The following is a 14,571-nucleotide window of genomic DNA, read 5'->3' on the forward strand; positions in this document are numbered from 1 at the left end:
ATGTACGACCTCCCCCACCTCCCCCAATTCCTCAACCTATGCCTCTGATGCCTCAGGGAGTGGATATGATAAAATTTCACAGAACCCCCGTTGACAGAATTCGTAAACAAGGGGCTGACGAATTTAGAGCAAATATTGATGATGATGTAAAGAAAGCAGAGTTCTGGCTTGAAAATTCTATCCGGGTATTTGATGAATTATCTTGTACACCTGAAGAATGTTTGAAATGTGCTACATCTTTGTTGAGAGATTCAGCCTATAATTGGTGGAAGACTTTGATTTCGGTGGTACCGAAAGAGAGGGTAACCTGGGAATTCTTTGAAGAAGAGTTTCGGAAGAAATATATTAGTGAAAGATTTATTGATCAGAAATGTAAAGAGTTTCTTGAGCTGAAGCAAGGTAATATGACAGTCTCAGAATATGAAAGAGAGTTTGTTCGATTGAGTAAGTATGTCAGGGAATATGTTCCTATAGACGCCAAGATGTGCCGACGATTTGAAGACGGGCTTAACAAAGACATTAAGGTATTTGTTAGGATCCTTGAACTAAAAGAAATGGTGATACTTGTCGATCGAGCTTGCAAGGCTGAAGAATTACTGAAGGAAAAGAAAAAGGTAGAATCTGAAACACGAAATTGGAAGAAAAGACCAATGAGTAATGCACCCTCACAGCAAACCGGAAAGTCAAGAAATATGAATCCTCGTTCCCAAGTTTCAGCTGGGCAATCATATGGAAATTTTAATAAGCGAAATGTGGGTCCTAAATCTCAGACTACTTCTGCGGCTAGTGTGGGAAATACGAGATTTGTTAAACCCGAGTGCCAGCGATGTGGTAGAAATCATTTTGGTCCATCTAGAGCAAATGAATGTTTTCGATGTGGTTCTCCGGATCATTTTATTAGAGACTGCCCAGAGAGAGCTGAGAAAGAAAAATTTCAAAATGTAAAAGCTAGTGGTGCAGACTCAAGTTTAAGGTATCCGAGAAAAGCTGGAAGTGAAACAAGCAGTAAGAATGTAGCCAGAGATACAGCAGTTAGATCTGAAGGAAGAGCTCCGGCTAGAACTTATGCTATTAAAGCATGTGAAGATGCTTCCTCACCTGATGTGATTATCGGTACATTTTCTCTTTATGATACTAATGTTATTGCTTTGATTGATCCCGGTTCTACTCATTCATATGTATGCATGAAACTGGTGTCTAGTATGAATATACCTGTTGAGAACACAGAATTTATGATTAGAGTGTCGAATCCACTAGGCAAATGTGTGATAGTTGATAAAGTATGCAAGAAATTCCCTTTAATGATTCGGGGTCATTACTTTCCGGCCGACTTGATGTTGTTGCCGTTTGATGAATTTGATGTTATTTTGGGTATGGATTGGTTGACATTGCATGATGCTATAGTAAATTGCAAAGAAAAGGTTATAGAATTAAAAGGTGACAGTGGTGAAATCTTGCGGGTTGAACCAGACAAATCAGAGGCAATATTTAGTATGATTTCTTCGATGTCAGCTCAGAGATATTTGAGAAAGGGTTATGAAGCTTATTTGGCATATTTAATTAATACAAAAGAAGTTGAAAAGAAAGTTGAATTAGTGCCGGTTGTGTGTGAATTTGCGGATGTATTTCCAGAAGAATTGCCGGGTTTGCCTCCAATCTGGGAAGTAGAATTAGGTATACATTTGATACCGGGAACAGCCCCGATCTCGATTGCTCCATATAGAATGGCACCGACAGAGTTGAAAGAATTAAAGTCGCAGTTGCAAGAGTTGACTAATAAAGGGTTTGTAAGACCAATTTTTCACCTTGGGGTGCTCCCGTGTTATTTGTGAAAAAGAAGGACGGTTCTATGAGATTATGTGTTGATTATCGGCAGTTAAACAAGGTGACAATCAAAAACAAGTATCCATTGTCGAGAATTGATGATTTGTTTGATCAGCTAAAAGGAGCGACATGGTTTTCAAAGATTGACTTGAGATCTGGGTATTATCAGCTGCGAGTGAAAGAGTCAGATGTGCCTAGAACTACTTTTAGAACAAGGTACGGTCATTATGAATTTTTCGTTATGCCATTCGGGTTGACAAATGCTCCTGCTGTGTTTATGGACTTAATGAATCGCATATTTCGGCCATACCTGGACAGATTTGTTGTGGTGTTTATAGATGATATTTTAATTTATTTAAAAGATGAGACAGAGCATGCTGAGCATTTGAGGATAGTTTTGCAAACTTTGAGAGATAAGCAGCTGTATGCTAAGTTTAGTAAAAGTGAATTTTGGCTCCGGGAAGTTGGATTTTTGGGTCATATTGTTTCAGGTGATGGTATACGGGTTGATCCTAGTAAAATTTCAGCCATTGTTGATTGGAAACCACCGAAAAAATGTAACTGAAGTTAGGAGTTTCTTGGGGCTAGCTGGGTATTATCGGCTGTTTGTAAATGGATTTTCTATAATTGCTGCTCCTATGACTAGACTACTTCGAAAGGATGTTAAATTTGAATGGACGGAAGAATGTCAACAGAGTTTTGAAGAATTGAAAAAGTTATTAACTGAAGCACCAGTGTTGATACAACCCGAATCAGGTAAAGAATTTGTGGTGTATAGTGATGCTTCTCTAAATGGTTTGGGGTGTGTACTCATGCAAGAAGGAAAAGTGGTGGCTTATGCTTCGAGGCAGTTAAAACCTCATGAGAGGAATTATCCTACTCACAATTTGGAATTGGCTGCAGTGGTGTTTGCTTTGAAGATTTGGCGACATTATTTGTATGGTGAAAAGTGTCGAGTATATACCGATCACAAAAGTCTTAAATCCTTGATGTCACAAAAAGACTTAAATTTTAGACAGTGAAGATGGTTAGAGTTATTGAAAGATTACGAGCTTGTTATTGATTATCATCTGGGAAAAGCGAATGTGGTTGCCGATGCTTTAAGTAGAAAGTTGTTGTTTTCTTTGAGAGTTATGAACACTCAGTTGAAAATGTCAGATGACGGTTCGATTCTACCAGAGTTAAGAGCAAGACCGATGTTTTTACAATAGAGTTTTGAAGCTCAAAAAAATGATCAAGATTTGCTAGCCAAGAGAAAACAGTGTGAAGCTGATGCGGGATCAGATTTCAGAATCAGTTCTGATGGTTGTTTGATGTTTAAAAATCAGATTTGTGTACCGAAAAATGATGAGTTGATTCAAAAGATTTTGCATGAAGCACATAATGGTTGTTTGGCGGTTCATCCGGGCAGTACGAAGATGTATAATGACTTAAATAAAATGTACTGGTGGAGTGGAATGAAAAGAGATATTTGCGAGTTTGTATCAAAGTGCTTAGTTTGTCAACAAGTGAAAGCTGAACACCAAGTACCTTCGGGATTACTTCAGCCTATTATGGTTCCTGAATGGAAATGGGATCGGATTACTATGGATTTTATATCAGGGTTGCCGTTAACTCTAGGGAAGAAAAATGACATCTGGGCAATAGTTGACAGACTGACTAAATCAGCTCATTTTATTCCAGTACGTACAGATTATTCTCTTAATAAGTTGGCTGAATTGTATATCTGAAAGATTGTTAGACTTCATGGGATATGTTTGTCAATCATTTCGGATAGAGATCTGAGGTTTACCTTACGGTTTTGGCAAAAGTTGCAAGATGCATTAGGTACAAAGTTAAATTTCAGCACTGCCTTTCATCCACAAACTGATGGACAATCAGAGAGAGTAATTCATATTCTTGAAGACATGCTCAGATGTTGCGTATTGGAATTTCAAGATAGTTGGGAAAGGTACTTACCATTGGTAGAATTTGCTTAAAATAATAGTTATCAGACGAGTTTGAAGATGGCACCTTATGAAGCATTATATGGTCGTAAATGTCGGACGCCATTGTATTGGACTGAACTCAAGGAAAATCAGATTTATGGAGTTGATTTAATAAAAGAAACCAAAGAAAAGGTGAAAGTGATTCGAGATTGTTTGAAAGCTGCTTTAGATAGACAGAAATCTTATGCGGATTTGAAACGAAAAGAAATGGAGTCTCAAGTTGGTGATAAGGTATTTTTGAAAGTGTCTCCATGGAAGAAAGTCCTTAGATTTGGACGAAAGGGCAAGTTAAGTCCGCGTTTTATTGGACCGTATGAAATAATTGAAAAAGTTGGACCGGTAGCATATCGGCTAGCGCTACCACCTGAATTAGAGAAGATTCATGATGTATTTCACGTATCTATGTTACGTCGGTATCGTTCGGATCCTTCATATATAAGTTCACTAACAGAAGTTGAACTGCGACCGGATATGACTTATGAAGAAGAACCGATTAAGATTTTAGCTCGAGAAGTCAAACAACTAAGAAATAAAAGTGTTGCACTTGTGAAAGTGTTGTGGAAAAAGCATGGGGTAGAAGAGACTACATGGGAACCTGAAGAAACTATGAAAAACCAATACCCACACCTGTTTACCGGTAAGATTTTCGAGGACGAAAATCCTTAAAAGGGGGGGAGAGTTGTAATATCCTGAATTAGGGCTTAATCAGAATAGTGGTTTCGTGACCACAAATCCAATATAGAAATAATTATTTTATAATTATTTTGATGAATATGACATGATTGCATGATTGTGTGAAAATTTCGTGATGAAATTCTATGCCTAAAGTGCTTAAATTGAAAGTAGGGACTAAATCGAATAAGTTGCAAAATTTGCATTCTAGAAGTTTATAGTATAAAATTGCATTGAAATATTAATTAGGAGGTCTTAAATAGCAATTTGACCAATTTTTAAGTCTACGGACAAAAATTGGACATGGATGGAATTTTTGGAAAGTTTAGTAGTAAGGGCATTTTGGTCATTTAGTTATTAAAATGAATTAAAAACAAAATTAAAAGCCAATTTTTGTCCATCTTCTTCATGAGGCCAAAATTTCAAGGGTTCTTCATAGTTAGGGTTTGTTTCAAGCTTCCAAGCTCCATAGTAAGTGATTCCAAGCCCCATTTTTAATGTTCTTTACGTTTTTGGAATCCCGATAGCTCGATTAAGCTTATGTTAGCAATAATTCAACCTAGGGTTTATATTTGGAAAAATACCCATAGGTTAAATTTCTGTATTTTGATGTTTTATGATAGAATATGGGGTTTTAAATTATGTTAGACAACTTGTGCTACTCGCTTTTGAGTGAAAACGAGTAAAAGGGCTTAATCGGCAAAAATACTTAATAGTCACAAGTATATGTTAGAGTAAGAATTTGTTGTTGCCATAGAAGGGAAAAATGATCAGCATGTTATAAAACATAAGAATAAGGAAAAATTTTAATTCCCGAGCCTAGGGGCAAAAGTGTAATTATGCAAAAGTTTAGGGGCAAAAGTGTAATTTTTCCAAAGTTCGTATTAAATACTGTTTTGATGAATGTATGTATTAAATAAGATTAATTTGGCATTATAGATCAAGAGAAACGAGATTCAAGTCACGATCAAGGAAAAGAAAAGATTGTGGACTAAATTGCAAAATCTTTATATTTTGGTACCAAGGTAAGTTCATGTGTAAATAATGTAGCATAATTGTTTTTTAAGCTATTGATGTTAATTATATGATATGCTGTTTTTTATTATGAAATATATGCTTTGTGGTTATTTTCGAATAAAATGCAAATTATGTGTATTAATTGTTAAATATAAAGTACTACCGAGTATTGGTTTTGGTATTTTACGGAAGATGGCAAGGATATGTGTTTGAGGAAAATCCTGTTTGAACTTTAGGAATAGATTAGGATACAAGTGACATGTCACTAGGATGGTTGAATGTCCGAACTCGTTGAGTTGAGTCCGAGTTCACTTATGGATGCGAATGTCCGAACTCGTTAAGTTGAGTCCGAGTTCGTGAAATGTAACTAGGCATCCGAACTCGTTGAGTTGAGTCCGAGTTCACTTATGGATGCGAACGCTCGAGCTCGTTGAGTTGAGTCCGAGTTCACTTAGGGGCGGTTTACATGATTTCTTGATTACATATGAGGCACTTATGTGCAAATTATCCGTGTATCCGAGTTGTATTCCGATGTGTTCAACTGGTGAAATTTCTAGTGAAATGGAAGAACACTTAAGATGCAAGCGACGTTTTGTTAAGTGTTGTGAAATGGACACTTTCGATAGGTATGTTCTTAACCCTCGGGTTGAAAATAGATACAACAACGATAAGGTGGTAAGATGATGAATGATGTTTAGAAATGTGATATATGTTTTGGTGATACCATGCTAAAGTTGTTTGGTATATTTGTATTGTTATGTTACTTGTTATTTACATATGAACTTACTAAGCATTTATGCTTACTCCCTCCTCTTTATTTACTGTAGTTTTGAACAAGCTAGCTCGGGAATCGGGACGGGTTGAAGGTTCGATCACACTATCCAAAGGACTTTCATCTGGGTAAATGGCTTGTAAAACTTAAGTATGGCATGTATAGCAATATACTTATTTTGTGTAAATAATTTTATGATATGGCCATGATTGGTTGAGAAAATGTTTGATATTGATAAGTCATGGTGATGGTTAAATTTAGATCATGTTTGATATCATGGAAGTTTAATAGGTTATCTAGTTCATAACAACTCATGAAAAGATGAAATTTGCCTTAAAACAGAATATTGCTGCAGCAATGACATGAATTTGAAAAATCACTAAAAATAGTATAAATGGAATTAAATGATGATCAAGTTATAAAATTTAAGCTTAATGAGTCTATTTTCATATGGATAAAAAAAACAGGCATATAAATTTTACTTTATGAGATATTTGAAACCTTGTGAAACAGGGCCAGAGTTATTTCCGGATCCTCTGTTCTAACTTTAAAAATCCATAATAAATCGTAAAAAACTAATTAGAAGTCATTATTTATATTTACAAATTCCTTATTGAGTTTAGTTTTAAGAGAAAGAAACCTCGTAGTCATTGAAGTTCTTTATAGAGAGATATCTGATTCGTAATACACAGAGGTCAGAGCAGTCGAACCCTGAAACAGGGGAGACTTTAACTAATAAACTGTACTAATTGGCTCAACCAAAAATTCTATAAAAAAATTAATAAATATATATATGAGTCTAGATTTAGGGAAAATTTACAGATCTTGATTACAAGTTTTGTAACTCAAAATATGATTTTTCCTGTAACTGTGACGCGGGTAGCTAGAAAGCTGTGAATGTAGAAACAAATGATTTGAAGTTCTTAATTTGATAAATTATGTTCGGTAACCCCTCAAGCTCGAATCCGACGACAGTTTCGGGCGTGGGGGCGTTACAGTTACCGCTTTGGCTCCAAGTACAAACATTCCACAATGGTCTGAACCCTTCGACTCGACAAATGGTTGACTCAGCTTCTTGCGGAACTATCAATAATAAAACACCGAAAGATGTCAATGAGTTTATAGAGGAGATGTCACTGAATAACTATCAGTGGCAAGTCATGAGGAAAAAGCCAACGAAAACCACCAACGTTTATAACGTCGATTCGGTCACCATGCTCTCGAATTAGGTAGAACTTCTCAATAAAAAGATTGATGGTTTACTTGGTTCTACGCAGGTACGTCCAGTAATGGGGTGTGACTCAAGTGGAGGAGGTGTGCATACAGAATATCAATCCTTCAATCCTGCAACCGAAGGGGAACAAGTCAACTATATGGGTAAGAATAACTTTAGGGCTCAAAATAACCCATACAGTAATACTTATAATGCAGGTTGGAGGAACCACCCAAACTTCTCCTGGGGTGGTCAAGGGAAACAAAAGCCACAAAATCCTCAGGGCTTTGAACAGCCACCAGAAGAAACTGAACCTTGAGGAGATGCTCTCCAAGTTTATTTTGATGTCAGAAACATGATTTCAGAACACTGAGACAGCACTTAAAAATCAACAAGCGTCAATCCAAGGGCTCAAAACTCAGATAGGCCAGCTTTCCAACTAATCTCTAAACAACCACAAAGTAGTTTGCCAAGTAATACTGAACCCAATCCAAGGGAACAGCTCAACGCGATTAATATTCAAGATGAAGGAGTTGTTGAGCTTGAACTAAAACCAAGGCAAGAACCTGTGGTAAGCAAAGGTCAAGGTGAGGTAAATCAAGATAAAAACAAACCATTGACTGTCAAATATAAAACCAATGTGCCATACCCTAACGCAACAAGGAAAGACCGCTCAGATGAACAATTCGGTAAATTCCTTAAACTTTTGAAAAAATTACATATTAACTTACCGTTTATTGAAGCTCTGTCGCGGATGCCAAATGCAATGAAATTTTTAAAAGAGATTTTAGTAAATAAGCAGAAATTGGACGAAGCGTCGCATGTGGAGCTAAACGTAGTCTGCTCAGCTATTCTACAGAATAAGCTACCCCACAAATTAAAAGATCCAGGGAGTTTTACAATTCCTTGCTTAATTGGTAGTTTAGATATAAGTCATGCATTAGCTGACTTAGGGGCTAGTATTAACGTCATGCCTTACAAAATGTTTAAGCAACTAAGGCTTGGGAAACCTAAACAAACTAGGATGAGCATTCAATTGGCAGATAAAACTATAAGATTTCCTAGGGGTATTATTGAAGATGTACTAGTGAAATTAGATAAGTTTATATTTCCCATTGATTTCGTTGTTCTAGACATAGATGAGGATAATAACACCCCTATGATTTTAGGGAGGACCTTTTTAGCAACTGCTAAAACAATTATTGATGTTGGCACGGGTGAGCTTACACTTCGTGTGCGAGACGAAATGATCACCCTTCAAGCTCGTAATTCCGGCATCACATCGAACATTTAAGGTAATGGTCCACATCAGTCTATTAAAACTAACAATATAACACAACCTACTTTGCAGAAACTGAGTTTTAAAGAAGTTCACAAGCCATGTTCTAGCAATGATAGAGGAGACATTCATGAAGAACGAAGGCTACGGATAGAGGAACTAGACGAATGGCAATAACATAAACCAAGAACACACGATAAACCAAAATTACGCCAAAATCAGTTCGATTCCTCTCTAAATTTACATAAAGTTGGTGATAAGGTCTTATTAGCTGCTGCAGATCCCCACATTGTCACTACCACGCCGAATGAGGAAATCCCTCGTACTGTAATCAGTATTTTTCCATTCGGTATGGTAGAGGTGAGTCACCCAACTTTGGCTATTTTAAGGTAAACAACACCCGATTAAAACCTTATCTTGATAAGATTGATAGCAGAAATGAGGAGTATAAACTCCTCGAACCACCATGATCATCCAATGGAGAGGTAAGTCAAGCTTAGACTATAAATAAGCGCTTCTCGGGAGGCAACCTGTAATATCCCGAATTAGGGCCTAATTGGAATAGTGGTTTTGTGACCTCAAATTCGAGATAGAAATAATTATTTTATGATTATTTTGAGGTCTATGATATGATTTCATGATTGTGTGAAAATTTCGTGAAGAAATTCTATGCATAAAGTGCTTAATTTGAAGTTAGGGACTAAATTGAATAAGTTGCAAACCTTGCATTCTAGAAGTTTCTAGTATAAATTGCTTTGAAAAATTAATTAGGTCTTAAATAGAAATATAACCAACTTCTAAGTTTATGGACAAAAATTGGACATGGATGGAATTTTTGGAAAGTTTAGTAAAAAGGGCATTTTGGTCTTTTAGGGATAAAATGAATTAAAATACAAAATTAAAAGCCAATTTTGCTCAGCTTCTTCACCATGGACGTGTATACCAAGGGAGACTCCATGGATAGGGTTTCCAAGCTTCCAAGCTCGATTGTAAGTCCATTCTAGCCTTGTTTTTAATGATTTTTACATTTTTGGAGTCCCGGTAACTTGATTTAGCTTATGCTAGCAATAATTCAACCTAGGGTTCATATTTGGAAAAATACCCATAGGTGAAATTTGTGTATTTTGGTGTTTTATGATAGAATATGAGGTTTTAAATTATGTTAGACAACTTGTGCTACTCGGTTTTAAGTGAAAACGAGTAAAAGGGCTTAATCGGTAAAAATACCTAATAGTCATAAGTACATGTTAGAGTGAGAATTTGATGTTACCATAGAAGGGAAAAATGATCAGAATGTCATAAAACATAAGAAAATAGGATGAATTTTAATTTCTGAACCTTGGGGTAAAAGTGCAAATAGGCAAAAGCTTAGCGGTCAAAATGAAAATTTGTAAAATTATGATTTTTGGACCCGTATAAATAATGTGATCAATTATTAGGCTAAATGTGATATTATAGATGAAGGAAATCGAGATTTGGGCTTAAATCGGAAAAATGCAAGGTTATGGACTAAAATGGTAAATTGTCGTTTCTGGATCGAGGTAAGTTCGTATGATAATAATAATGCAATGTTATGTTTGAATTATATTTCTTACTATTATTGCATATATTGTATGATTTAATATATTGGAAAAGTTGAGGGAATGATGTTTATGGTTTGGAAATATGACATGAAAGAATGTTACATGAAATGCAAGAAAATGATGATACATGACAAGTGATATATGAAATATGTGATATATGTTATGTAAATTCTTAAAAGCTGATTTTATATTTGAGTTGTGTCTTATTATACTATGAATGGACAATTGGTACTATGGATAGTGAGATCAACACTTCGAGTAAGTTCGTACATAAATAATCTATCGATTCTTTTTATGTTATTATATTTTGATATTATATGAAATGTGGCTACCTATCAAATGGTTATTTGATGTAAGTTATGAATTTAAATTGATTACGGACAATTTAGTAAAATTTTGAAAAGTGAGGAATTTCCCTGTTGAACCTTCGGAATAGAAACGATACAAATGAACTATGGTGAGGTCACGTGTGTAGTACTAAGTGTAGGCTGCTATGTGTACCGGATAATTGGTCGCATGTGCAGTACTAAGTGCAGGCTACTATGCGTACCCGAAAACTGTGATCACGTGTGTAGTACTAAGTGCAGGCTACTACGTCTACCAGATTATTGGTCGAATGTGTAGTACTAAGTGCAGGCTACAATGCGTACCAGATAGCTTCGGGTACAAGTGTGGAAATGGGAAAATGTGCAGTCAATTGTGTATCTGTTATTATTCCGATGAGTTCAACGGGAAATCGATTAAATAAAAATACATGTGAAAGTGATTATGTGATGAACAAGTGCAAGTATATGTTTATTTGGATTTATGAGCAATATGGTCGATATTTGAGTGGACCTCGGTAAAATGGAATGGATTAAGTGAATTGTGTAAAAGTGAACTTTAGTAGTAAAACAGTGTTGGACAGCTGCAGTTGCATGATTTTAAAAATTTACCAAAAATTGTGGAAGTTGAATAAAAATGCGAATGATATATGAAAATAAATCCTAATGAGTCTATTTTTACATAAAAGAAACAGGGGAAGCAAAAGAATTCTATATTGTGTGATATTTGAATTCTTGTAAAACAGGGTCTGAATGAATTCGAGATCCCCTCTTCTGACTTTAGAAATTTAGCATAAATTGTACAAAAATTATTAAGCGTCATACCTTACATTCATGGATTCCTTATTGAGTCTATTGTTAAGGGAAAGAAACGTCATGGTCGTTGGAATTCGTTACAAGGAGAAATTGGGTTCGTATTGCATAGGGGTTAGAGTAGTCATACCCTAAAATAGGAGAGACTTTAACTAATAAACTGTACTAAATGGCCCGACCAAAAATTCTAGAAAAAAAATTAGTAAGTAGAAATATGAGTCTAGTTTCAGGAAAAATTTAAGGAATTGGATTTCCAGTTTGGTACCTCGAGATATGATTTTTTTTTACAGTGGGACTCCAGAAAATAGCATGTCCTGAACCTATGTAATTGTACAATTATAGTGTTTTATCTTGAAAAGCATGGTAGTAATTGCTTATTATTTTCATATGAACTTACTAAGCGTAAAGCTTACCCATCCTCTCCATTTTTGTAGTATTGGCAGGTCGGCTCGGGGTTGGAGATCGTCGGAGGCAAAATCACACTATCAAACTATCATTTTTGGGAGAATTAATTCAGATATTAGAAATATCAAGTGAGTGGCATGTATAGGAAGTTGGTTTGTGATATGTAATTTTCATTATGATTTTGACCATACGTATCAGTCTGCATTGAGTTATCGTATATGATCATGAGATGTAGTCCTTATCTATTATGTTTTATAAGTTTAATTAATCGTGCTATGTCCTATGTTTTGATGTGATGATATAGTTAGCTTTGTTTGTTATGCATGTGTTCGAAAAGTTTTGAATTAAATGAAATTTTATGTCCTAGTTTTCATCTATGTGTATTGTTAAGTCTGGTAATGCCTCGTACTCTGTTCCGGCCTTGGATACGGGTAAGGGGTGTTACATTTAGTGGTATCAGAGCTATGGTTTAGTCGGTTCTCAGACTAACCTAGCATGTGTAAAAGTCCAGCTATACATGTCACTGATCCGTGATAGTGTGATGTCTCCCGACGCGTATGAGCACCGTCTTGTTTAGATAGAGGACTCTCCAATCAAGTTGCACTTTCCATGTTCAATGTGATGCGAAGGTGTTTGAATAAAATTACGAATTATAATGAGTCTCGATTTAGAAAAGTATGAATAAAAATTTATGATATATATATAAGTGATAACACGTGAGCTGAAAGGTCATGTTGTGATAAATATCCACACTTGCTTGATGCTCATCTGATGCAGTGTATTTGACTTCCTTGATAAGATGAACGGGATAAATAGAAATTCTTAGAAGTATGAGTAAAAGTTCCTAATATCATGATATGAATGAAAATGTCATTGCCTTGATTGAACGTTGAATGTTGATGAATTTCAATGATATTTTTTTATGAGATAAATTATTATAATGAAATGAATTTATCTATGTTATTTGGACTGAATTATGTGATTGTAATGATATGTATATGATGATGCATGAAATGAAAGTTGCGATTATGATGCAAATATCTATGTTTGTTTAACCCTTATATGATGTCATGAGTATGATTTGTTTGAGTAGATGAATGGATAAGTCCAGCTATCCAGAAAACATAGGATGCATGCATAATTATACTTGACTAAATGAGATAACTGGAAAGTGGGCATTAAACCAATATGAATGTTAGTTACTCGAAATGAATGACATGATTGAGATATGATTGCTATGATGAAAACTATGTTACATGTATATGTATATGAGAGTTGAGTCAGAGGCCCTACGACCCCTTCCCCTTACCAAAGTGGCGTTTTATAATGGAATTTCATGAGATTTGTACTGAATAAGTTTCCGGTTGAGAAACCAAAGAGTTCAGTGCTAGAATAATTATAAATATGATTAGAGATTGAAGAATGAGTTGATAAGCAAAGTCAACGCTAAGAAAAAAAAACAAGTATCAGATTGGCATAAGGATTATTGAAGTTATGCACTGTTCCAGTTAGAGAAGAAATTTATTTTGATAAATCAAATTACTAAGGTACATGTAACACCCCGTACCCGAGACCGTTGCCGGAGTCGGACACAAGGGGTTCACAGACTAAATTCGCTTACTATCGCAGTCCATTTAAAAAAATTTCCAGGCAGTTGGCTAACTGCGTCGCTGTCACCTTAAAAATCATATCTTGAGTTTCACAACTCAAAAATTAGTTTCGTAATTTTTCCCCGAAACTAGACTCATATTCCCATCTACATATTTTTTCTAGAATTTTTGGTCGGGCCAATTAGTATATTTTATTAGTCAAAGTCTCCCATGTTATAGGGATCGACTACACTGACCTTTGCGCATTACGACTTGGATATCTCCCTGTACAGGGCTTCAATACTGATGTCGTTTGTTTCTATAGAAATTAGACTCAGATAGGAATCTATACATATATGGCATGACTCCTAATTATCTCTGGTTAATTTATAATGAATTTCCAAAGTCGGAACAGGGAATCCAGAAACCGTTCTGGCCCTGTCTCACGAGAACCTGAATATCTCTTAACATACTGTCCATATGATCGTTTCGTTACTTTCCTATGAAAATAGATTCATCAAGGTTCGTTTACATAATTTATTCACTATTTAATTATATTCCTACTATTTTTAGTGATTTTCCAAATCTACATCACTGCTGCTGTCAGCATCTACCTTTAAGGTAGACTTTACCTATTTCATAGTTTCCATGATTCAACTAGCCCTTTTAGCATAAATAGCACAAATTATGATAGTGATTAACCATTCCCATGGCCAATCCTTGTTAAGCATATCCACACCTCTCAATAACCATATCCATACCAAATGATTATAACATTATGCTCAAACATATATAAGCCATTTTCGCATGGCTATCCAAAATTATACAAATCCAAAGGGTCCATGACCCACAACAAAAAGGGTAGTCCTATACATGCCATTTTCAGAGTTCAACCAAAAGTGTACCAAAAGGACTTTGATAGTGTGGGAGACTTCCACTTCCAAAAATCCCGAGTCCGATAGCTGACGAGCCAAAATCTATAAAATAGAGAAACAAAGAAACGGAGTAAGCAATTTATGCTTAGTAAGTTTTGAGCAAAGGATTCCAGCACAACAAAAGTATAGCATTCATATAGCTAAACGGATAATTTCAT

Source organism: Gossypium hirsutum, chromosome A11, assembly GCF_007990345.1.
Source record: "Gossypium hirsutum isolate 1008001.06 chromosome A11, Gossypium_hirsutum_v2.1, whole genome shotgun sequence".
Classification (NCBI taxonomy): Eukaryota; Viridiplantae; Streptophyta; class Magnoliopsida; order Malvales; family Malvaceae; genus Gossypium; species Gossypium hirsutum.